This window comes from Rhinopithecus roxellana, chromosome 2 (assembly GCF_007565055.1).
Source record: "Rhinopithecus roxellana isolate Shanxi Qingling chromosome 2, ASM756505v1, whole genome shotgun sequence".
Classification (NCBI taxonomy): domain Eukaryota; kingdom Metazoa; phylum Chordata; class Mammalia; order Primates; family Cercopithecidae; genus Rhinopithecus; species Rhinopithecus roxellana.
Genome location: NC_044550.1, coordinates 110,787,242 through 110,811,945, shown reverse-complemented (window position 1 = coordinate 110,811,945; position 24,704 = coordinate 110,787,242). Strand labels below are relative to the sequence as shown.

At 39.2% G+C, this 24,704-nt stretch overlaps 1 pseudogene; it reads left to right on the top strand.

The window, feature by feature from the left end:
- Nucleotides 1-9,314: 9,314 nt before the first annotated feature.
- On the top strand, nt 9,315-10,767 carry LOC104656693 (annotated as a pseudogene).
- The last annotated feature ends 13,937 nt before the right edge of the window (nt 10,768-24,704 follow it).

Here is a 24,704-nt window from a genome sequence, read left to right as displayed (position 1 = left end):
ATTTAATGAATAGACTTTGTGTGAGGCAAATAAGATATAACAAGCTGGGGCTGTGCAGCTCGACCAGCGAGAGCCGAAGCAGGGAGAGGCATTGCCTCACCTGGGAATCACAAGGGGGAAGGGAATTCCTTTTCCTAGCCAAAGGAAATTGAGATACATAACACCTGGAAAATCGGGTAACTCCCACCCTAATACTGCACTTTACCAAGGGTCTTAGCAAATGGCACACCAGGAGATTATATCCCACACCTGGCCGGGAGGGAACCATGCCCACGGAGCCTCCCTCATTGCTAACACAGCAGTTGGAGATCTAACTGCAAGGCGGCAGCAAGGCTGGGGGAGGGACACCCACCATTGCTGAGGCTTAAGTAGATAAACAAAGCTGCCAGGAAGCTCGAATTGGGTGGAGCCCACCGCAGCTCAAGGAGGCCTGCCTGCCTCTGTAGACTCCACCTCTGGGGACAGGGCATAGCTAAACAAAAAGCAGCAGAAACCTCAGCAGATGTAAAAGTCCCTGTCTGACAGCTTTGAAGAGAGCAGTGGTTCTCCCAGCAAGGAGGTTGAGATCTGAGAATGCACAGACTGCCTGCTCAAGTGGGTCCCTGACCCCTGAGTAGCCTAACTGGGAGACATTTCCCAGTAGGTGCAGACCGACACATCACACCTCACACAGCTGGGTACACCCTGAGACAAAGCTTCCAGAGCAAGAATCAGACAGCAACACTCACTGTTCAGCAATATTCTAACTTCTACAGCCCCCACTGCTGATACCCAGGCAAACAGGGTCTGGAGTGGACCTCAAGCAAACTCCAACAGACCTGCAGCTGAGGGTCCTGACTGTTGGAAGGAAAACTAACAAACAGAAAGGACACCCACACCAAAACCCCATCAGTACATCACCATCATCAAAGACCAAAGGCAGATAAAACCACAAAGATGGGGAAAAAACAGTGCAGAAAAGCTGAAAATTAAAAAAATCAGAGCACATCTCCCCCTCCAAAGGAACGCAGCTCATCACCAGCAATGGAACAAAGCTGGATGGAGAATGACTTTGACGAGTTGAGAGAAGGCTTCAGTCGATCAAACTTCTCAGAGCTAAGGGAGGAACTACGTAACCAGTGCAAAGAAACAAAAACCTTGAAAAAAGAATGGATGAGTGGATAACTAGAATAATCAATGCACAGAAGACCTTAAAAGAACTGATAGAGATGAAAACCAAGACATGAGAACTACATGTCAAATGCACAAGCTTCAGTAACTGACTCAATCAACTGGAAGAAAGATTATCAGTGATTGAAGATCAAATGAATGAAATGAAGTGAGAAGAGAAATGTAGAGAAAGAAGAGTAAAAAGAAATGAACAAAGCCTCCAAGAAATATGGGATTATGTGAAAAGACCAAATCTACGTCTGATTGGTGTGCCTGAAAGTGATGGGGAAAATGGAACCAAGTTGGAAAACACTCTGCAGGATATCATCCAGGAGAACTTCCCCAACCTAGTAAGGCAGGCCAACATTCAAATTCAGGAAATACAGAGAATGCCACAAAGATACTCCTCAAGAAGAGCAACTTCAAGACACATAATAGTCAGATTCACCAAAGATGAAATGAAGGAAAAAATGTTAAGGACAGCCAGAGAGAAAGGTTGGGTTATTCACAAAGAGAAGCCCATCAGACTAACAGCAGATCTCTCGGCAAAAACTCTACAAGCCAGAAGAGAGTGGGGACCAATATTCAACATTCTTAAAGAAAAGAAATTTCAACCCAGAATTTCATATCCAGCCAAACTAAGTTTCATAAGTGAAGGAAAAATAAAATCCTTTACAGACAAGCAAATGCTTAGAGATTTTGTCATCCCCAGGCCTGCTCTACAAGAGATCCTGAAGGAAGCACTAAACATGGAAAGGAACAACCGGTACCAGCCATTGCAAAAACATGCCAAAATGTAAAGTCTATCAATGATAAGAAGAAACTACATCAACTAACAAGCAAAATAACCAGCTAATATCATAATGACAGGATCAAGTTCACACATAACAATATTAACCTTAAATGTAAATGGACTAAATTGTCCAATTAAAAGACACAGACTGGGAAATTGGATAAAGAGTCAAGACCCATCAGTTTGCTGTATTCAGGAGACCCATCTCACATGCAGAAACACACATAGGGTCAAAATAAAGGAATGGAGGAAGATCTACCAAGCAAATGGAAAACAAAAAAAAGCAGGGGTTGCAATCCTAGTCTCTTAGATAAAACAGACTTTAAACCATCAAAGATCAAAAGAGACAAAGAAGGCCATTACATAAGGGTAAAGAGATCAATTCATCAGGAAGAGCTAACTATCCTAAATATATATGCACCCAATACAGGAGCGCCCAGATTCATAAAGCAAGTCCTTAGAGACTTACAAAGAGACTTAGACTCCCATACAATAATAATGGGAGACTTTAACATCCCACTGTCGACATTAGACAGACCAACAAGACAGAAAGTCAACAAGGATATCCAGGAATTGAACTCAACTCTGCACCAAGCAGACCTAATAGACATCTACAGAACTCTCCACCCCAAATCAACAGAGTGTACATTCTTCTCAGCACCACATTGCACTTATTCCAAAATTGACCACATAGTTAGAAGTAAAGCACTCCTCAGCAAATGTAAAAGAAGAGAAATTATAACAAATTGTCTCTCAGACCACAGTGCAATCAAACTAGAACTCAGGACTAAGAAACTCAATCAAAACCACTCAACTACATGGAAACTGAACAACCTTCTCCTGAATGACTACTGGGTACATAACGAAATGAAGGCAGAAATAAAGATGTTCTTTGAAACTAATGAGAACAAAGATACAACATACCAGAATCTCTGGGACACATTTAAAGCAGTGTGTAGAGGGAAATTTATAGCACTAAATGCCCACAAGAGAAAGCAGGAAAGATCTAAAATTGACACCCTAACATCACAATTAAAAGAGCTAGAGAAGCAAGAGCAAACACATTCAAAAAGTAGCAGAAGGCAAGAAATAACTAAGATCAGAGCAGAACTGAAGGAGATAGAGACACAAAAAACCCTCCAAGAAATCAATGAATCCAGGAGCTGGTTTTTTGAAAAGATCAACAAAATTGATAGACCACTAGCAAGACTAATAAAGAAGAAAAGAGAGAAGAATCAAATAGATGCAATAAAAAATGATAAAGGGGATATCACCATCGACCCCACAGAAATACAAACTACCATCAGAGAATACTGTAAACACCTCTATGCAAATAAACTAGAAAACCTAGAAGAAATAGATAATTTCCTGGACACTTACACTCTCCCAAGACTAAACCAGGAAGAAGTTGAATCCCTGAATAGACCAATAGCAGGCTCTGAAATTGAGGCAATAATTAATAGCCTACCAATCAAAAAAAGTCCAGGACCAGACGGATTCACAGCCGAATTCTACCAGAGGTACAAGGAGGAGCTGGTACCATTCCTTCTGAAAGTATTCCAATCAATAGAAAAAGAGGGAATCCTCCCTAACTCATTTTATGAAGCCAACATCATCCTGATACCAAAACCTGGCAGAGACACAACAAAAAAAGAGAATTTTAGACCAATATCGCTGATGAACATCAATGAAAAAAATCCTCAATAAAATACTGGCAAACCAAATCCAGCAGCACATCAAAAAGCTTATCCACCATGATCAAGTGGGCTTCATCCCTGGGATGCAAGGCTGGTTCAATATACACAAATCAATAAACATAATCCAGCATATAAACAGAACTAAAGACAAAAACCACATGATTATCTCAATAGATGCAGAAAAGGCCTTTGACAAAATTCAACAGCGCTTCATGCTAAAAACTCTCAATAAATTTGGTATTGATGGATCGTATCTCAAAATAATAAGAGCTATTTATGACAAACCCACAGCCAACATCATACTGAATGGGCAAAAACTGGAAGCCTTCCCTTTGAAAACTGACACAAGACAGGGATGCCCTCTCTCACCACTCCTATTCAACATAGTGTTGGAAGTTCTGGCTAGGGCAATCAGGCAAGAGAAAGAAAACAAGGGTATTCAGTTAGGAAAAGAAGAAGTCAAATTGTCCCTGTTTGCAGATGACATGATTGTATATTTAGAAAACCCCATCATCTCAGCCCAAAATCTACTTAAGCTGATAAGCAACTTCAGCAAAGTCTCAGGATACAAAATCAATGTGCAAAAATCACAAGCATTCTTATACACCAGTAACAGACAGAGAGCCAAATCATGAATGAACTCCCATTCACAATAGCTTCAAAGAGAATAAATACCTAGGAATCCAACTTACAAGGGATGTAAAGGACCTCTTCAAGGAGAACTACAAACCACTGCTCAGTGAAATAAAAAAGGACACAAACAAATGAAAGAACATTCCATGCTCATGGATAGGAAGAATCAATATCGTGAAAATGGCCATACTGCCCAAGGTAATTTATAGATTCAATGCCATCCCCATTTAGCTACCAATGACTTTCTTCACAGAATTGGAAAAAACTGCTTTAAAGTTCATATGGAACCAAAAAAGACCCTGCATTGCCAAGACAATCCTAAGCCAAAAGAACAAAGTTGGAGGCATCACGCTACCTGACTTCAAACTATGCTACAAGGCTATAGTAACCAAAACAGCATGGTACTGGTACCAAAACAGAGATACAGATCAATGGAACAGAACAGAGTCCTCAGAAATAATACCACACATCTACAGCCATCTGATCTTTGACAAACCTGACAAAAACAAGAAATGGGGAAAGGATTCCCTATTTAATAAACGGTGCTGGGAAAATTGGCTAGCCATAAGTAGAAAGCTGAAACTGGATCCTTTCCTTACTCCTTATACGAAAATTAATTCAAGATGGATTAGACACTTAAATGTTAGACCTAAAACCATAAAAACCCTAGAAGAAAACCGAGAAGAATACCATTCAAGACATAGGCATGGGCAAGGACTTCATGTCTAAAACACCAAAAGCAAGGGCAACACAAACCAAAATTGACAAATGGGATCTAATTAAACTAAAGAGCTTCTGCCCAGAAAAAGAAACTACCATCAGAGTGAACAGGCAACCTACAGAATGGGAGAAAATTTTTGCAATCTACTCATCTGACAAAGGGCTAATATCCAGAACCTACAAAGAACTCAAACAAATTTACAAGTAAAAAGCAAATAACCCCAACAAAAAGTGGGCAAAGGATATGAACAGACACTTCTCAAAAGAAGACATACATACAGCCAACAGACACATGAAAAAATGCTCATCATCACTCGCCATCAGAGAAATGCAAATCAAAACCACAATGAGATACCATCTCACACCAGTTAGAATGGCAATCATTAAAAAATCAGGAAACAACAGGTGTTGGAGAGGATGTGGAGAAATAGGAGCACTTTTACACTGTTGGTAGGACTGTAAACTAGTTCAACCATTGTGAAAGACAGTGTGGTGATTCCTCAAGGATCTCGAACTAGAAATACCATTTGACCCAGCCATCCCACTACTGGGTATATACCCAAAGGATTATAAATCATGCTGCTATAAAGACACGTGCACACGTATGTTTACTGCGGCACTATTCACAATAGCAAACACTTGGAATCAACCCAAATGTCCATCAGTGACAGACTGGATAAGAAAATGTGGCACATATACACCATGGAATACTATGCAGCCATTAAAAAGGATGAATTTGTGTCCTTTGTGGGGACATGGATGCAGCTGGAAACCATCATTCTCAGCAAACTATCCCAAGAACAGAAAACCAAACACCGCATGTTCTCCCTCATAGGTGGGAATTGAACAATGAGATCACTTGGACACAGGAAGGGGAACATCACACACCGGGGCCTATTGTGGGGAGGGGACAGGGGGGAGGGATAGCATTAGGAGATATACCTAATGTAAATGATGAGTTAATGGGTGCAGCACACCAACATGGCACATGCATACATATATAACAAACCTGCACATTGTGCACATGTACCCTAGAACTTAAAGTATAATAAAAAAAAAACAAAACAAACTGGGGCTTTTTCAAGGTGTTACTTTACTTTTAACAATCATGCAATCAGAAGTATTGTGTTGATTTTTTGTGGGGGAAAGTGTGGTCTCACTATGTTGCCTAGGCTGGTCTCAAACTCCCAGCCTCAAGTGATCCTCCTGCCTCGGTCTCTCAAAGTACTGGGATTACAGGTGTGAGTCACTGCACCCAGCTTTGTGTTGATTTTTACTACACTGTCATAGTGTGAATATTGCAAACTAGAGCTTAATTTAAATTTCAATACAGTTGGACCTCTGTATCCGGGGGTTCCGCATCCATGGATTCAACCAACCAGGGATCAAAAATATGTGAAAAAAAAATAGATGGTTGCATCTGTACTGAAAATGTACAGACTTTTTTCTTGGCCTTATTTCCTAAATAATACAGGGTAACAACTACTTACATAGAGTTTACATTGCATTAGGTATAATAAGTAAATGGTGTAACTAGTAGAAACAAGTATATTAAAGGAAAATTATTAATATTTGACCTGTTTGATATCAACATTAATATCAGAGTAAAAACATAGCAATGTTCAACTTTCTTTGTCCTAGGAAACATTCCTAGGGGTTTGAGGAGGGTGACTTACGACTTCCTCTCAAAGGCATCTAAACCTAGACTTCTTCAACTTTAGCGTGCATACGCGTCACCTGGAAATCGAGGTGTAGCGTGGGGCCTGAGTTTGCATTTGTAAGGAGAGATGCTGACAAGATCCAGACCATCAGCCACTCAAGGCCTTTAACATGTTTCACACCTATGGACACCCTGATACGCCTTGGCCTCTGAAATACTTCACAAGCTTTGCTAAAGAACACGTTCACAATGTATCAATTCTTTAGCACTGATTCCCTTAGGGAAATCTGTTCTTCAAGGCAAGTTTCCCACTGCAGTTCTCTATCAACCTGGCAGGGAAGTTACTGCCGATCATTGACCAAGCAGCATAGACTGGGAGAACTCCGTACCTTGGCTTTATAAGCAACATCACTGTTCAGAGTGGCCATTCTAAGCACGCAGATTGGAGATACTATGAACTCTGATCGTGTAAATGAAGGATTCACTGTACTTTTGTAAGCAGATAGAGAGGGTTTCCAGGGATTTTAGGAAATGAATAATCAACCTGAGCAAGCAGCCTGTTTTACAGCCTCTTGCCCTGCAGCCTGTGTGGAATGCAGTCACCTTGCTGGTTGGAATCAGCAACTGACAGACCCCAGCAACTTATAGATGAACCGCAGTGAAGTTTCTTCACGCCATGCTAAAGCCCTCCTCCCCTAGAGGAGCTATGGCTTTATTGCCATAAACTGTGACCCATCATGGCATGTAGAGGGGGGGTCTGGGCCACTGGTACCCCCCCACACACACACACATGCCATGATGCGCCTATCCCTTCTCCATCACTCCAACAAAACCTCCTGTCACTTTCCCTTGGGAAGACACCGCTTTGAAGAATACTCCCTGTGTGCGTCTTACTTATGCCAAGTAACACCATGCCTATTGATCAAAATCTGAGTTCTCCTGCAGAGTCGTTTGTTACTCACCAGACAAATAAGCCCCAGTTTTGGGGGGTAACAATAGGAAATATTCTGAAGTAGTCCCATAAAAGATTTGTACTTTCCTTTTCAAATTATTCATAAATAAATGAGCTTGCTTTGGGCTATGGAGATAGCTTCACACGAATGAATCAATTCCTCTGAGCAGGGGCACCAATGTGGAGGTACAGGCTGACCCACCAGCTCCTGCCTGTCCGTGGGTGGGAGGGCCTGGGCCAGTGCCACCCCCAGATTGTTTCCTGTTTATGCATTGCCAGAGGCGGGATGAGAAGAAAGGGCTGTGGGGATCTGAGGCTTGGAATTCCAAAATTGCTCCCAACCAAGCTGTGGTGCTTAGATGGACACCTGCACACCCCGTTATCCTCCGGCTGGTCCTACCTGTTCAAGGACCCCTAAGGGGCTCTCCACAACAGACTTTCATCTCTTCTTCCGAATGGGCCCGCTCTCTGTTCAGTTCCCACAAGGCAGGGATGGATGACTGGCAAAAATATCCAAATGTTACGTGAGAGGAAAAAGAACTATTTCTTTTGTCTGAGTCCTTTGTCTATCTTTTTCTTTTCAAGTATTCCCTGTCCTTCAAGAGCAAGGTGAATCCTACGTCCTCTTCAGAGCCTTCCTGGATGTCACAGCTGACCATTGTTGGGGCTCAGAAAAAGATACGGCGCGCTGGCCTGCAGAGTACTTTGAACGGGAGGAGACTCGAAGGCTTCAGCAACGGCCTCAGCAACAAGATCTCTCTGACCTTTGCCTGCCCTCCTGTCTCACTCCTTTTTCTCCCCTGAAGCACAGGGAGGGGCTGTCCCTGAACCTTCCTTATCTCCTCAAGATAGATCTTCTAAAAAGGAACTCAGTTCCTCCTCCAGAGACAAGATTCACTGTATCACAGGAGAAGAGACGGGGGTCTGGGCCGCTCACAGACATCACCATAGGCTATCACCTGTTCATCTTCCCCAAAAAGCACTTACTTTCCCCTAAGCAGCCTACATGGCCGATCCCCTCTTCTTTATGAAGAAGTAGATAAGCTTGTCAGTTTCACTGGGTTTTGGGTACTCGCTTTTCTTTCTCGTGCTGCTCCCATCCGTGTAATAAATGTGCACGTTTTTCTCCTGTTCATCTGCCTACTGTCCTGGAGTCAATTATGAAATCTCAGAGAGTAGAGAGAAAGTGTTTTCTGTCCCTACAGGAGGCAGCCATTGTTCTCGTGGCACTCATCACTGTCTGCCTGGCGTCATGCATAAGTACCCAGTTGCCCCTAAAAGATTGCAAGCCCTGTGGGGGTGGAGACCGTGTCTCATTCATCTCCTGCAGGCACTCAAGAAGTAGGAAGAAATGGATGAAGTCTCTTATGTCCTAAGGCCTGCTAAGGTGCTTATGTAATCAAATCTTGTCTTACCCTTATAATACGTGTTGCTTTACCTTTGATCATTGTAATGCCACTTATATAGCATGTTATAATTTATAAAGACATTTTCATATGCTTTCTTTTCACCAACATTAATTTCCAACATCCTTCCATGCATGTGATATTCTGGGCACAGTGTAGCTATCTGTTCTTTTGCCCCAAAATTACAACCAGCAGATGGCTGCCTGCATCCCCACTTAGAGATGTTGCCTGGCCGACAGCTCTCTGACTTCACAAAGAGGTCATCAATCATCACAGAAGCACAGAATCATGACGTGAGGGCGGCTTGCGCCCCAGCGCGCACCCAGGCCCCTCAGAGCCCCCGTCATTGGGCTCCCCCGGGGTCCCTGGTTGTGCGCCAGGCAAGATGTTGAGATGCACACTGGAAAACCGGAATGTTCAAACCAAACAACTGCAAGCAGCTGTCTCAAATGTGGAGAAGCATTTTGGAGAACTGTGCCAATTCTTTGCTGCCTGTGTGCAGAAAACGGCCAGGCCGCGAGACGAAGCGGACCTCCTGATGAATGAAATCAATTAGTATGCCGCTACAGAGACCCCACATCTAAAGCTGGGCCTGATGAACTTTGCTGATGAGTTTGCCAAACTTCAGGATTATTGACAAGCAGAGGTTGAAAGACTTGAAGCCAAAGTGGTTAACCCTTGAAAGCTTATGGAGCCACTGTAAAAATGAAACGGGATGACCGCAAGGCAACATTCACAGCAAGGAATCGAGAAGCTAAGCAATTAACTCAAGTAGAAGGAACAGGTCAGCGAAACCCACCTGAACGACATGTTATTGTATCTTTTGAATTTTGACCTTAAAAAAAAGTTTTTTAGGCCAGGCATGGTGGCTCATGCCTATAATCAAAGCACTTTGGGAGGCTGAGGTGGGCGAATCACGTGGTCAGAAGTTCCAGACTAGTCTGGCTAACATAGTGAAATCCCGTCTCTACTAAAAATACAAAAAAATTAGCCAGGCGTGGTGGCAGCGCCTGTAATCCCAGCTACTCAGAAGGCTGAGGCAGGAGAATGGTGTGAACCCAGCGACGGAGGTTGCAGTGAGCCGAGATCACGCCATTGCACTCCAGCCTGGGTAACAGTGTGAGACTCTGTCTCAAAAAAAAAAAAAAAAAAAAAAAACAAAGAATGTTTTTTAAGGTTGTTACTGCCCAGCTCAGCCAGAAACCACATGAGGAGTGGCTCTTTGAGAGCGTTTGAGGTTCCAGAACACCTCCATTCCTGAGAGGAGTCCCTGGAGCAGCAGTTTGGGGCTGTCCCAATTGCTTGGTCCTTCTTCCTTTGGACCAAAGGCAGACACAGAATTACAAAGAGCTGAAAGGGATGCTACCCGAACAAGTGGAGGAAACTATTGACAACTTTGAAAGGCAGAAAATAAAGGCTAGAAAGACTATATTTTCCAAATTTTTCACAATTGAAATGTTATTTCACAGCAAAACTTTAGAGGCCTACACAGCTGCCTACCAGAATATACAAAAGATTGATGAGGATGAAGATTTAGATTTAGAGGTTTTCTGAAAGTCTCTGTATGCACCAGATTATTCATCTCATTTAGATATGGTAAGAGCAAATTCAAAGTCACCTCATCAGACATCACTGTCAGCAAAGTGTGCATCTGGAACAGTACAGGTATCTGCTACCAATTAAGAAAGGATCAGCCAGCAGAAGATGATGAGGATGAAGAGTTAGATGTTACAGAAGAAGAAAATTTTCTTAAGTAAACTACACATTTCCATTTTCATCATAAATGACATGAAATCCACAGTGATTACATTGCAGAACTTTATACTCACTTTGATATGGTAAGCCTCAAAATGAAATTCAACTAGAAATGGAAAAATAACTGAAGGAAACTTACGCTGACCAAAAATGAAGGCTTTTAAAAATATTACACACCAGTCATTTCAACACCCCCCCAAAAAAAATGACTTGAGCGTAGCAGTTTGTTCTCTACTACAGGTGAGAGAAAGAAAGTATTGACCCTGAAAAGGAGTGTTTTGCTTAATATATTTTCAGAACGGGGAAGAGGGTTATCTCTTTTCTCCTTCTCCTCCTCTTCTTTTTTAAATTAACACCTCTTGTTTCCAAAAGTCTACTCTACTAGATTCAAATTGCCTTCTTGTTCCATCCTACCTTTCATTTAGATTGACTCCTTTCATTCTCATTATCTCTTTCTCTATTTCTTGTAAATTTTCATCTCTTCAATTTTCCATTTATTTGAACCCTTCATATATTCATTGTCTAACCATCTAAAATGTGGTATGAACAACAGTTATCTTATTCCCTTTTATATAATTTTTTAGTATCATTTGTTTTCTGTTCTTTCATCGGTGTCTCATTTTATGAATTTTCTACGTTATCACTTCCTCCACTATTTCAATTATTTTTTCATTTAGCATCCAGATGATCCAAAAACAAACAACAGAAAAACAAGTTCAGAGAATTATATTACAAACTCCTGTGGGCCCACTATTCAGCTTTATCTGAAATTTTGCCACATTTGTTTCAGGTTTTTGTTGTTTTGGGAAATAAAAAATAGGTTAAGAAAGTCCTTTTCCACTCCTGTTTCGGTAAAAACAAAATGTTGTCATGAAGTGATGTTGAATTTTATCAAGTGCTTTTTCTGTATTTCCCATAATGCTCCCATTTTTTCTCAATTTGTTGGTATGACAAGATAAACACAATTTTCTAATTTTAAACTATCTTTGCACTCTGACATAAATCCAAATTGTTCATGATATATTCTTATTTATATATTGCTAGAACTATGTTGGCCAAAATTTATTTAGGATTTTGTAACTATATCCACAAATGAAATGGGCTTATATTTTTGTATTGTTCTGTTCAAAATTATATGTGTTCATAAGATAAGTTGGGAAACATTCCTCTTTTTCAGCTTAAAAAGTTATTAGATCATTCAGAAAACTATTTGTTGTACATGTAACATTTCTTTGTAAGATTGGGTTTTTGATGGTTTGATTTTTAACTGTTGGTAAAATCATGGAAGCATGATTATTGATGCTTGCAAGTTTTCTGTTCCTTTTCAAGTCTCTTTTGATATGCTACATTTATTTTAGGAAAATGTCCATTTTATCTTTTTTTTTTTTTTTCAAATGTTTTCATTAAGTTGTGAATAGCATTCTCATAGGGTTTGCAAAACCTCTATTCCCTCTTTGGCAATGACTCATTTTAGTCCTAGTGTATTTGTGTGTGTGCTTTATCTCATTTTTCCCTACTCAATCTTGCTTGCAAGTCATTCTATTTTATTTGTTTTTGCAGTCAATCAGCTTTAGGCTTTACAATCTTCTCTATCATTTCTTGTTTTTTGTTTCACCCATTTATGCTTTCTGTTAATCCCTTGTATCTACTATTTTGGAGTTTACTCTGCTGAGTGTTTATGTCATTACTTTTCAGTCCGTTCTTTTTTTCTAAGATTATATATCTCCCACTTACTACACTTTTTTTAAATTTCAACTTTTATTTTAGATACAAGGGGTACATGTGCAGGTTTGTTATGTGGGTAGATTGCCTGATGCTGAGGTTTGGGGTGTGGATCCCGTCACCACCCAGGTAATGGCATAGTATCCAATAAGGAGTTTTTCAGTCCACATCCCCTACTTCCCTTCCCGCTCTAGTAGTCCACAGTGTCTGTTGTTCCCACGTTTCTGTCCATATGTGCTCAAAGTTTAGTTCCCACTTACAAATGAGAGCATGAGGTATTTGGTTTTCTGTTCCTGTGTTAATTCGCTTAGGATTATGGCCTCCGGCTGTATCCATGTTGCTACAAAGGACGTGGTTTTGTTCTTTTTTATGGCTATGTACTTACTACACTTTTGATGTGCTCTGCACATTATAATTTTCATGATCATTCAGTTACATATTATTTTCTCTCTCTCTTTTTTTCTTTTTTTTTTGAGACAGAGTCACGCTCTGTCACCCAGGCTGAGTGCAGTGGCACAATCTCGGCTCACTGCAACCTCCGCCTCCTAGGTTCATCAAGCAATTCTCCTGCCTCAGCCTCCTGAGTAGCTGGGATTACAGGTGTGCCACCACACACGGCTAAGTTTTGTATTTTTAGTAGAGACGGGGTTTCACCATGTTGGTCAGGCTGATCTCAAACTCCTGACCTTGTGATCCACCTGCCTCAGACTCCGAAAGTGCTGGGATTACAGGCATGAGCCACACCCCCGGCCTCAGTTACGTGTTATTTTCTAAGTGAAGCAGCATCTTGGGATTGTGTTAAAAAGGATGTGTTCTGCCTCTGGGCAGAATCACGTTGTTCCTCAGTTTCATTATCTGTAAAGTGGAAATAAGGATAGTCCTTACTTGGGGTCCTATCAGGATTAAATGAGCTAAACATACAATACATGGAAGAACGTCTGGCACATGGCAAAAGCTCAGCTACCATTAGCAATGATCAGTATTATAATTTTTTTCATCCTTAAGTTTTTAGAAGCTTTTTTAATCTCTTAAAATATAATCCTTTGTTGCCTTTTTTTTTTATTAATTTTGAATTATTGTACTGAGGTAAGAGAACGCAGCCAATATGATAAAAATGTTTTGCTGTCTACCAAAATTCCAGTATCATTTTTCACAGAAATAGAAAAAAAATCCTAAAATTCACATAGAACCACAAAAAAAAAAAAACCCAAATAGCCAAAGCAATTCTGAAAAAAAAAAAATAAGTTGGAGACATGACACTTCCTGATTTAAATTTATATTACAAAGGTATAGTAACCAACACAGTATGGTACTGGCATAAAAACAGACACACAGACCAGTGGAATCAAATACAGAGTCCCAAAATAAATTCAAACACAGATAATCAACTAACTTCTTTTTTCTTTCTTTCTTTTTTTTTTAAGACGGAGTCTTGCCCTGTTGCCCAGGCTGGAGTGTAGTGGCATGATCTCAGCTCACTACAACCTCTGCCACCTGGGTTCAAGTGATTCTCATGCTTCAGCTTCCAGAGTAGCTGGGATTACAGGCGCCCGCCATCATGCCTGGATAATTTTTGTATTTTTAGTAGAGATAGGATTTTACCATGTTGGCCAGACTAATCTTGAACTCCTGACCTCTGCTCGCTTCGGCTTCCCAAAGTGCTAGGATTACAGGTGTGAGCCACTGCACCCAGCCGGTCAACTAATTTCTGATAAGGGAATGAAAAAAAATACAATGGGCAAAGGATCATCTCTTCAGTAAATGGTGCTGGGGAAACTGGATTTCCACATACAAAAAAAATAAAATTAGATCCCTATCTTACACATGCATAGAAGTCAACTTAAAATGAATTAAAGACTTAAAATGTAAGATCTGAAACTGTAAGACTACTAAAAAAAACATAAGGGAAATGCTCCATGACATTGGTCTGGGCAAGGATTTCTTTGGGTAGGACCCCAAATATTCAGGCAACAAAAGCAAAAATAGACAAGATTGCATCAAACTAAAAAGCTTCTGCACAAGAAAACAACTAATAAAGTGATGAGACAACCCACAGAGTGGGAAAAAATATTTGCAAATTATATATGTGATGAAGGTTAGTATCAAAAATATATAAGGAATTCAAACTACTCAATGGCATAAAAACAAATAATCCAATTACAAAATGGGCAAAGAACCTGAACAGACACTTCTCAAAAGAAGACATAAAAGTGGTCATCAGGCTCATGAAAAAAATTGCTCAACATAGCTAATCATTAGGGAAATGCAAAATAAAACTACAGTGAGATACCACTCCCATCTGCTAGAAAGGCTCTTATCAAAAAGAAGAAAGGTAAGTATTGGTGAGGATGTAGAGGAAAGGGAACCCTTGTACCCCATTGTTGGTGGGAATAAAAATTAGTACAGTCATTACAGAAAATGGCATGGAGATTCCTCAAAAATCTGAACATAGAACTACCATGTGATCCAGCAATCTCATTTCTGGGAACATATCCAAAAAAAATTGATATCAATATGTCAAAGGAATATCTGTACTCCTATATTCATTGCAACATTATTCCAATAGCCAAGATATGGAATCAACTAGTGTCCATCAACAGATGAATGGATAAAGAAAATATAGTTTATGTATACATAACAGAATACTCATCAACCTTTAAAAAAGAATGAAATTCTGTCATTTGGGACAACCTGGATTAATCTAGAGGACACTATGCTAAGTGGCATAAGCCAGGCACAGAAAAACAAATAATTGCATATTGTTACTTACATGCAGGATCTAAAAATAGTCGAACTCATAGACGCAGAGAGTAGAATGGTGGTTACCCAGAGGCTGAGTGGTTTACTAGAGGCTGAGTGGGAGAGGGAATGGGGTGTTGCTGGTCAAAGGGTACAAAGTTTTAGTTAGACAAGAGGAGTAAGTTCAGATCTACTCTACAGCAGAGTGACTATAGTCAATAATAATGCATATTTCAAAATATCTAAGAGAGGAAATTTCACTTGTATTACCACAAAAAATGTTGAGTGAGATGATGCATTTGTTAACTAGCTTGATTCAATCATTCTACAATGTAAACATACATCAAAGTATCATTGTACTCTATAAATATAATACAATTATGATTTATCAATTAAAGTAATATTAATAATTAAAAAATTTTGTATTGGTATTTCCTTTGTGACCCTAACATGTTACATGTATGCCTAAACAATATGTGTATTTTCTGCTTGTGAGGCATAGAGGTTTTCTGTTTGTTTGGTTTTTGGTTTTTGTTTTTGTTGTTTTTTTTTTTTTGAGATGAAATTTCGCTCTTGTTGCCCAGGCTGGAGTGCAATGGCGCTATCTCAGCTCACCGCAACCTCTGCCTCCCGGGTTCCAGTGATTCTCCTGCTTCAGCCTCCCGAGTAGCTGGGATTACAGGCGCGTGCCACCACGCCTGGCTAATTTTTTTTTTAATTATTATTTTTAGTAGAGACAGGGTTTCACCATGTTGCCCAGGCTTGTCTCCAACTCCGGACCTGAAATGATCCACCTGCCTCAGCTTTCCAAAGTACTGGGATTACAGGCATGAGCCACCACACCAGGCCTCAATTTAACTATTTATTAAATCCTCAATAACACTTTTTGCCTTCAACACCAAGATGCCCAATATTGTTATAGCCCACAAGGTTTATTCGTTTTGTTTTGTTTTGTTTTCGGATAGTAGATGTTTGGTTGCCCCTTTTTGATTCTTTACTTTTGACCTTTCCATATCAGTAGGTATATCTCTTATAACAGAATACAGCAAGAATTTTTAAAACACAAGTTTTAACTGATACTATATCCATTTATGTTTGTTAGAATTACTGATATATTGGATTTATTTCTGCAATCTTGTTTTTGTGCTTCTTTCCATACTCTGCTTCTTATTTTTCCTTTCCCATTTCCTAGCAAATTAACCATTTTCATCATCCCTCCCTTTTCTTTTCAACTCATTTTAAAGTTGTATGTTCTTTTTCTTTTGGGAATTACTCTTACATTTTCTAGATGTATATTTGACTTAAAACGAAGAGTTAATCAATATGCTTACTCATTTCACAAACACCATTAGGATTTAAAAACACATTTTAAAACTCCCAAAACCTTATGTGTCATTTTTCCAGTAGTTTAGTTACAAAATTGTTTTTACACCCTCAAATTAGCTATTATTGAGTTTGTTCTTTGACATAGTTAGTGCTTTTTAGACTTTGTCGAAAATTTATACATTTCTTTGCTATTTATTTTTGTAACTTGGTCTTTCCTTCTGAGCACAGTTATCTTCTTCCTGAGGAGAAAAATCAAATGGTTCTGTCAGTGAGTCTGTGAAGGTAAATACATGGTAGTGGTGTTCCCAAGCCAAGAAATGCACATAAACTGGTGTCCTTGAGCTGGGACTGTGGATTTATGCTGATCTTTCTCTTTAAGGTTATTGCCTTTCACAGTTACCAGATTTATGCAGGGATCTCAGTTCTCACCTTCTGTCAACAGTAGGCCTATGACCCCATTCCTTGTGCCTGCATGAAAGTTAAACCCAAGTCCCTGTTCTCCAGGGATGCTCACCTACGGCTGCTTCAGACCATGTGCTAGCAGCTCTGGTTGTCATTTCTGCCTATTTCTCTGGGCAGTGCTTTCCTGAGCACTCAGGTCTACATTTTAGAAAATACTTGTTCTAGTTTCACTAGCATTTGTAGTTCTTTAGAGGAGAGTTTTCAAAACATTAGGTCCATAGTATTGCCAAGCCAGAAGTATTAGATCTACAGTTTATTTTTCAAAAACTTCCTTCCTGGATTTAGATCATATTTCTCTGTGACACTGTCATGTGTAACTTTTCTCTCTCCCAAAAGTCTTCAGTAGATTGTAAAATACATTATATAAATAAAATTTTTCAAAATAACTTTAATAACCACTTTTACACTGAGCAGATTATGTCTCTCATTCTCTCAAAAATGATCAGGAGATAATTTTTTCATTTATGAGCTTCTATTGCAGCTTTCATTTTCTTATGTAGACACAATTTCAGAGACAATTCAATTTCAAGTTTGTTGCTGCTATCATAAAATACGGACTCAGTATAGACATTTAAAATACTAAATGGTTCATAGAAATAAAATGTTTCTGCACTAGACACGCAGGCTGCCAATAGTTTCCAAGTACAAGTTCTGCCAAATCCCTTTCCCAAGAACCTTATGAACCAGGTAACCCTGTGAAGAATGCACATTACAAACTCCTGAACACACTAAATATATAAATTGCTTTTCAGAATATCTTTAGCAATATGTTCTTTAGTGATATGTTATGTCAGTGACAGTCTCGAAAGGTCCTAATTTTATGTGTCAGACACACACACACACACATTTGTTTGTTTTTTAAATCAAAATATCTGGTAAAGGATAATATTGGGTTCATGTCTCCATTTATGGCCAAAGAATAACGGTAACGGAGAAAGTTAAAAAAAAAAAAAGGCTCCCCCATTGATGTGTCCTGTACTGTGATCAAGATAAAGAAAAGATTCTTCTAGATCATAAAAGCATCTTAGAAGTGTCCAGGAACTCAATAAAATATTAGCAAATCAAATTCAACAACACATCAAAAAGATTAAACATTATGATCAAGTGGGATTGATTGCTGGCAGGCAAGGCTGGTTTAACACATGCAAATCAATCAATGAGATACATCACATTAATAGACTAAAACATAAAAACTACACAATCAGATCAATTGACACAGAAAAAGCATTTGACAAAGTTTAACACTCCTTCTTGATAAAAATTCTGAACAGTTTAGGTATAGAAAGTTCCTCAACATAATAAATACCATTTACAAAAACCCACAGCTAACATAATAATAATGGGAGAAACTGAAAATTTTTCCTCTAAGACCTGGTACAAGGCAGGGATGCCCATTCTTACCACCCTATTCAACATAGTACTGAAAGTCCTATCAAGAGCAATTAGACAAGAAAAAGAGATAAAAATCTATCTGAATTGGAAAGCAAGAAGTAAAATTATCTCTATCTGCAGATTACATGATTCTATATGTAGAAAATCCCAAAGATTCTACCAAAAACTGTTAAATATAGTGAATAAATTCAATAAAGTTGCAAAATACAAAATCAACATGGAAAAATCCATGGCATTTCTATACACAAGTAACAACTTAGCTGAAAAAGAAATTTAAAAACCATAGATCATGATGCTCATCTAAAGAGAAAAAAGAAAGATGAAAGGAAAGTAGTTAATTAAAATTTTTTTAAAGAGATTTAAAAACCATCCCATTTATAATACCATAAAAAATAGGAATAAATTAAACCAGGAGGTGATAAATCTGTACACTGAGACCTATGAAATAATGATGAAAGAAATGGAAAGGGAAACAAATAAATGGAAAGATATTCCACGCTCATGGACCAGAAGAACTGATGTTGTTAAATGTCTATGCTACCTAAAGCAACATGTGGATTCAATGCATCTCGACAAAAATCCCAACATTTCTCACAGAAACAGAAAAAAAAATCCTAAAATTCATATAGAACCACAAAAAAACTCTGAATAGCCAAAGCCATTCTGGAAAAAAAAAAAAAAAAAAAAAAGTTGGAGACATCACACTTCCTGATTTAAATTTATATTACAAAGCTATAGTAACCAACACAGTATGGTACCGGCATAAAAACGAACACATAGAAAAGTGGAACAGAATGGAGAGCCCAGAAATAAATCCAAACACATATGGCCAACTAATTTTCAAAAAAGATACCAAAAAGACACAGTAGGGAAACAATAATCTCTTCAATAAATGGTGCCGGGAAAACTGAATTTCCACATGCAAGAGAATGAAATTGGACTCTTATCTCACACCGTACACAAAAAAACTTAGAATGGATAAAAGACCTAAAGGTAAGGCCTGAAACCATAAAACTCCCAGAAGTATGCATAGGGTAAAAGCCTTGGCAATGATTTCTTGAATACCACACTAAAATGCAGGCTATAAAAGTAAAAATGAATAAATGGGACTATGTCAAACAAAAAAGTTTCTGCACAGCAAAGGATACAATCAACAAAATGAAAAGGCAATTTACAGATTAGAAAAAAATATATTTGCTAACTATATAACAGATGAGGGGTTAAGGTTCAAGATTTATAAAGAATTTGTACAACTTAATAGCAAAAAGTCCCATATAACCTGATTTATAAATTTCTCCAAAGATGACATAAAAATGGACAACAGGTATATGAAAAGCTTCTCAGCAACACTAATGATTATGGAGATCAAAACCATTATGACATATCACCTCACACCTGTTAGAATAGCCATTATCAAAAAGACAAGAAATAACAAGTTTGGGGAGGGTATGGGGGAAAAGGAACACTTGCACGCTGTTGCAGGGAATGTACAGTTGACCCTTGAACAACACAAGTTTGAACTGTTTGGCTCCACTGCTATGTGAATTTTTTACAGTAAGCACATTGAAAACATGTTTGGAGATTTGTGACAATTTGAAAAACTTGCAGACAAACTGTGTAGCCTAGAATTGTCTTTAAAAATAAGAAAAAGTTAGGAATGTCATGAATGCACAAAGCACGTGTAGTAAATGTTATTATTTACTACCTTGAAGTATACACAAATCTATTATAAAAAGTTAAACAGGCAAACATAGACTGTATTTGGCACCATTCATGGTCAAGAGAAATGTAAACAAATGTTAAAGACGCAGTATTAACTCATAACTGCATAAAATTACCTGCGGTAATACTGTACTACTGTGATAATCTTGTAGCCACCTCCTGTTGCTGTTGCAGCAGAACTCAAGTGTTGTGAATGTCCACTTAAAATGCTGCGTGACGCTGATCATCTCTCAGTGGGCAATTCATCTCGCCAGTAAATTGTGCATTGCAGTAAAAAGTGATCTCTTGTGGTTCTCATGAATATTTTCTTGTGTTTAATGCAATACCACAAACCTCGAATAAGACCATGGGACTCATAAGAAGTGCCACTAGTCATGCTGGAAGTTCTCCCAAGAAGCAATTAAAAATCATGACATTATAAGAAAAAGCTGAATTGCTTTGATATGTACCGTAGATTCAGGTGTGCAGCTGTGATTGCCACCATTTCAAGATAAATGAATCCAGCATTCAGACCATGTTTAAAAAAAAAAAAAATGGAAAGGAAATTGTGAAGTTGTCCCTACAGCTACACCAGAAGGCATGAAAACCTTGCACTTTTGTGAAATGCCTTTTTGTCTCATATAGGAAATGCAGCTTTTATGTGGGTGCAGGATTGCTATAAAATGGGCATACCTATAGGCTCTAATATAACTGCGGGAAAAGCAAAGTCATTAGATGATGAGTTAAATGATAAGGAAGGTGAAGGATCTAAAGGTGGAGAATTTGGTTGGGCGTGGTGGCTCACACCTGTAATCCCAGCACTTTGGGAGGCCGAGGTGGGTGGATCTCCTGATGCCAGGAGTTCAAGACCAGTCTGGCCAATACAGTGAAACCCCATCTCTACTAAAAACACACAAATTAACTGGGCATGGTGGCAGGTGCCTGTAATCCCAGCTACTCAGGAGCCTGAGGCAGGAGAATTGCTTGAACCCGAGAGGCGGAGGTTGAAGTGAGCCAAGATCACACCACTGCACTCCAGCCTGGGTAACAGAGTGAGACTCCGTCTCAAAATAAATAAATAAACAAACAAACAAATAAAGGTGGAGAATTTAATGCCAGCAAAGGATGGTTTGATAATTTTGGAGAGAGGTTTGGCTTTTAAAATGTCAAGATAACAGGAGAAGCAGCTTCTGTTGACCAAGAGGCAGCAGATGAGTTCCCAGATGCCATTAAGATGATCACTGAGAAGAGATACCCGAATGAATCAGTTTTTCTCTTTTTTGTTTTTTGGTTTTTTGAGATAGAGCTTGCTCTGTCACCCAGGCTGGAGTGCAGTGGCGATCTCAGCTCACTGCAGCCTCTGTCTCCTGGGTTCAAGCACTTCTCGTGCCTCAGCCTCCTGAGTAGCTGGAGTCCCAGCTACAGGTGCATGACACCACACCCGGTTAATTTTTGTGTTTTTTGGTGGAGACAGGGTTTCACCATGTTGAGGGCTGGTCTTGAACTCCTGGCCTCAAGTGATCCACCTGCCTCAGCCTCCCGAAGTGCTGAGATTACAGGCGTGAGCCACCACGTCCGGCCCTGAATCAGTTTTTAATGCAGACAAAAGTGCCCTATTCTGCAAGCAAAAAATATCACAAAGGATTTTTATTAGTAAGGAAGAGAAGCAGGCACAGGATTTAAGGCAAGAAGGGATAGGCTAACTCTATTGTTGTAGGCAAATATAGTTGAATCTATGAAAACAGGACTGCCCTTATCTATAAAACTGCAAACCCCAAGCCTTGAAGGGAAAAGATAAACAGCTGCCAGTTTTTTAGTTATACAATAAGAAGACCTGGACAACAAGAACACATTTTTTGGATTACTTCCATCAATGCTTTGTCCTCAAAGTCAAGAAGTACCTTTGCAGTAAGGGACTGTTTTTTAAAGTTCTTTTGGACAATGCTGCCTGGACACCCAGAACCTCATGAGTTCAAAACCAAAGAAGTCAAAGTGGTCTACTTGCCCAAACACAGTATCTCCAATTCAGTCTCTAGATGAGGGGAGCCTAAGAACCATAAGGCTCATTACACACTGCAACTCTATGGAAAGGATTGTCAATGCTATGGAAGAGAACCCCAAAAGAGAACATTATGAAAGTCTGGAAGGGTCACACCATTGAAAATGCCATCATTGTTAGGAACAAAGCCATGAAAGCCACCAAGCCCACAACAAGAAATTCCTGCTGAAGAAAACTATGTTCAGATGTTGTGGATGACTTCACAGAATTTACAACAGAGCCAATCAAGGAAATCAAGAAAGAGATTGTGGATGTGGAAAGAAAAAAAAAGCTAGAGAGTAAAGGGTTGCGAGATATGCATCTTGGAAAAACAAGATACACATACACACAAAAATGTGTTTTGGTTTTATTGTTTGTTTGTTTGTTTTTTTGAGATGGAGTCTCACTCTGTCACCCAGGCTGGGGTGCAGTGGCACAGCACCATCTTGGCTCACTGCAACCTTCGCCTCCCAGGTTCAAGCAATGCTCCTGCCTTAGCCTCCAGAGCTGAGATTACAGGCATGCACCACAACGCCCAGCTAATTTTTTTGTATTTTTCGTAGAGATGGTGTTTTACCATGTTGGCCAGGCTGGTCTCAAACTCCTGACCTCGAGCGACTCTCCTGCCTTGCCCTTCCAAAGTGGTGGGATTACAAGCATAAGCCACTGCACCTGGCCATAAACACATTTCTATTAATATAAATGGCATATTTTCATTAAAAATAACTATATTTTTTAAACAAGAAAAGCAGCAAGAAAGGTGGCATTGTTTTATCTGCAAATCTCTTTAGTGTCTCACTTAACAAAAGGTGGCCCACTCTGGCCTCTCCAAAAAAAAGTTTTAAGATGTAGGAGAAATTCAGGAGTGAATAGACACCACACTAGAGGAATTAACAGACAACGATGATGGAGGTGAGTGCTTCCGAACCAGCGCCAGACAGCGAGGCAGTGCCAGAAAACAAACTGGCATTAGATTATCTGGCAGAAGGGCTTTGATTATTCAAGACTGCTTTTGACTTCTTTTACAGCATAGACCCCTCTATGATACAGGCAATGAAACTAAAACACATGGTGGAAAAATGACTGGTATCACATGCAAATATTTTTAGAGAAATGAAAGAGCAAAAATATCAGGCAGAAGTTACAAGGTATTTCCATAAAGTTACACCTAGTGTTCCTGCCTCTCCTGCCTCCTCTTCCACCTCCTCCGCCTCTTCCATATCTGCCAACCCTGAGACAGCAAGACCAACCCCTCCTCTTCCTTCCCCTCAGCCTACTCAACGTAAACATGACAACAATGACCTTTATGGTGATCAACTTCCACTTAAAGAATAGTAAATATATTATCTTTCATGTTTAATTAATGTGAACACATAACAGTTATACATATGTATGGGGTACATGTGATATTTTAAAACAAGCAAACAATGTGTAGTAATCAAATCAGGGTAATTAGAATATCTAAAACCTCAAATATTTATTATTTCTTTGTATTAGAAACATTATAATTCCACTCTTTTTGTCATTTTGAAATATATAATAAGTTATTATTAACTATAGTCACCCTATTGTGCTCCCAAGTACTAGGTCTTATTCCTTCTATCTAACTATATTTTTGTATCTATTAATTATTCCCTTTATCTGTCCATCCTTCCCCTCCCTACCAACTACCCTTCCTAGCTTCTGGTAACCATCATTCTCCTCTCTACTTTCATGAGTTTACTTTCTCTTCCAAACTCCGACGTATAAGTAAGAAGTTGAGATATTTGTTTTTCTGTGCCTCACTTTTTTTTCACTTGACATTGATTCCTCTAACTCCATCCATGTTGTTGCAAATGACAGGATTTCATGCTTTTTTGTGACTGAATAATATTCCATTGTGTATATACACCACATTTTCTTTATCCATTCATCCATTAATGGACACTTAGGCCGATTCCACGTCTTGTCTATTGTGAATAGTGCTGCAATAAACCTGGGAGTACACATATCTCTTCGACATACTGATCTCCTTTCTTTTGAATTATGCCTATCAGTGAGATTGCTAGATCACATGGTCATTCTATGTTCAGTTTTTTGAGGAACCTCCATACTGTTCTCCATAGTGGCTATACTAATTTACACTCCAACCAACAGTGTTCAAGTGTTCCCCTCTCTCCACATCCTCTCCAGCATTTATTACTGCCTGTCTTTTGAATAAAAGCTATTTTAACTGGGGTGAGTTACTATCTTATTGTAGTTTTGATTTGCATTTCTCTGATGATTAGTGATATTAGACATATTTTCATATACCTGTTGGCCTTTTGTATGTCTTCCTTTGACAAATGTCTAGTCAGATTCATTGCCCATTCTTAACTGGATTACTTGGGGTTTTTCTCCTATAGAGTTGTTTTAGCTTTTTAAATATTCTGGTTAAGAATCCTTTGTCAGGTGTATGGATTCCCTCAAAAGCATCAGCTTTCCCAGAGTGCTCTACAAATGCTGTCATTCTCTATGTGTGTCAAAGTGTTCAGAAGGTTAGGAAACTGCCCCACGGTGAGGTGTTAAGTCTGATGCACC